Source organism: Sinocyclocheilus grahami, unplaced genomic scaffold, assembly GCF_001515645.1.
Source record: "Sinocyclocheilus grahami isolate Dianchi unplaced genomic scaffold, SAMN03320097.WGS_v1.1 scaffold525.1, whole genome shotgun sequence".
Classification (NCBI taxonomy): Eukaryota; Metazoa; Chordata; class Actinopteri; order Cypriniformes; family Cyprinidae; genus Sinocyclocheilus; species Sinocyclocheilus grahami.
The window spans coordinates 170,296-172,399 of record NW_015505704.1 but is presented as its reverse complement, the minus strand read 5'-3'; the positions used below and the strand labels follow the sequence as shown (position 1 = coordinate 172,399).

General features: G+C 38.4%; 1 pseudogene; it reads left to right on the top strand.

Annotated features, from left to right (window-relative positions):
- Positions 1-453: 453 nt before the first annotated feature.
- On the top strand, positions 454-1,335 carry LOC107555092 (uncharacterized; annotated as a pseudogene).
- The last annotated feature ends 769 nt before the right edge of the window (positions 1,336-2,104 follow it).

Genomic DNA, 2,104 nt, shown 5'->3' with positions numbered 1-2,104 from the left:
TTTTTCAAGCAGGGTGTGGAAATGACTAAGGTTACACAAGTGTTAGTTGCCACTTTCTCAGAAAACATTCAGAGAGCTCTTGGTCAAAAAATCCCTCAAACTCAAGCACTTCTTGTTGCACCATCGGTCTGCATTAATGGAATTGATTATAAGACAGACATGATACTTTCAGCTGGATCATGTTCAGGGCTACCTGATTTCAAGCAAATAACTCACATTGTTGCAGTGAACACAGAGGTACTTTTTGTGTGTAAAGTCATGACATCATGGTATTTTGAACACCTTCGCTCTTATGAGCTTTGCTGCCCAGATATGCCAACTTTTTGCGTGCTTCAGATTGAAGAGCTGAATGATATTGTTCCACTGTCAGCTTATAGTGTACATGGTAAACTGATGGTGACATTGAAGCGTTTTATTCTTTGCTAAATTAACTCTTTTGTGCTTTCCTTCCAGATGGCTTCTCAAGAAACCATGAGTTATTCTTACAGAAGCTGATATCAGAAAAGTCACACTGACTTCAAAGCCATGCTCAGTTGAAGATTTGGTTCGTTGTCTCAAAAACACTCTGGGACTGAACTATAATTTAACTTTACAGTTTCGAGATCCCGATTTTGATAATGAACTTTGCAATCTGACTGATTTGTCAGAGCTCCCTCAGAAGCCAACTGTGAAAATCATTCCTGTGATTGAATTGGTGTCACTGTCATCAGGTGAAATGCAGACATCCAGTGAAATATCGAGTGATGCTCTAAGTACTGCAGATACAGTACTGACCGAATCACCCCAGGAAAAGCGAATGCCATGGCCTGATATTTTTTGATTCCAAAATTCTCTGTCGATGTTGAATATAGACTGCGTCAAGCAAATTTAATGTACTTGAAGGATGGAATGCACCTAAAAATGACAAAGGAATTGAAACATGACATTCTTCAGAAACTTGCAGAGACCATATACTCCTTCAAAGCATACCCAACTGCTGATGATCTAAGAGATGTTGCCAAGGCATTGGTGAATACTCACCACTGTCTTCAAGAACCAGGGTCGCCTTCTGGGTACTGTGGGTGGACAAACAGTTTGAAAGACAAAATGGGAAATTACAGATCCAAAATGAGAAGCCTTGGACACACAGATGTCATGGTTAATGCTGGGAAAAGAGGAAGATACTCTACCAGCAGTGATCCACCTAGCAAGACCATCAAGAAACCAAGGAAAGGGGAGGTCAACTACCTACCTAACCTTCCAAGTGGGCAGGATGCTTCCGGTCTTGAAATGCTCAGACAGCAGTTGGTGGATGAAATGAAGAAAAAAAAACCTTTAATGCAATTTTTGCATTAAAAACGGTTAGTTCAATTAACTAAATGTTTTTAATTAAATGCTGTTGAAATCTTAAGTACATTAAACTTGAAATTTATTGTTTTCTCAACAAGACAAAATTAACTTTTTTTTTTTTTACCATACATTTTTTAAGTTCAATCAACCTGTATGGGCTTACAGTGTGTGAGGCATGTTTTATTACTGATGTGCGCGCTATATTTGACAACTTGTGGACTGTTCAACTGCAACACCCGCTGACTGCAATGATAGAGCTTGGAATAGCCAGGACAATTTTGAATATAACTCCGACTGGATTCGTCTGAAAGAAGAAAGTCATATAGACCTAGGATGCTTCAAGGGTGAGTAAAACACAAGCCAATTTTAATTTTTGGGTGAACTAACCCTTTAATTATACATTCTTACAAGGAGTCGATGACAGATGACAGTGTTTAAAACACATGCACATTATTTGAGACTGCACTCATTCAGTGGGTATAGAAAATAATAATCCCATTTTGCTGCTTTGCAGCCTGAAATGAAGATGGACACAGTTTTTGTTTAATCCAGCTGTATTTACTCAATTTATAACTTCCAAATGAAAGATATAACACCAACATGTCAGAGGAAAAAAAAACAAAAAACAGAATCACTGAGTTGGAAAACGGATCACCCCCCTTGTGTCAGTATTTTGATGAACCACCTTTTGCTTTAATGACAGCCTTTAGTCTCTTCTAACTTTGCACATCTAGACTATTTGCCCACTCTTCTTTGCAGAACTGCTCAAGTTCAT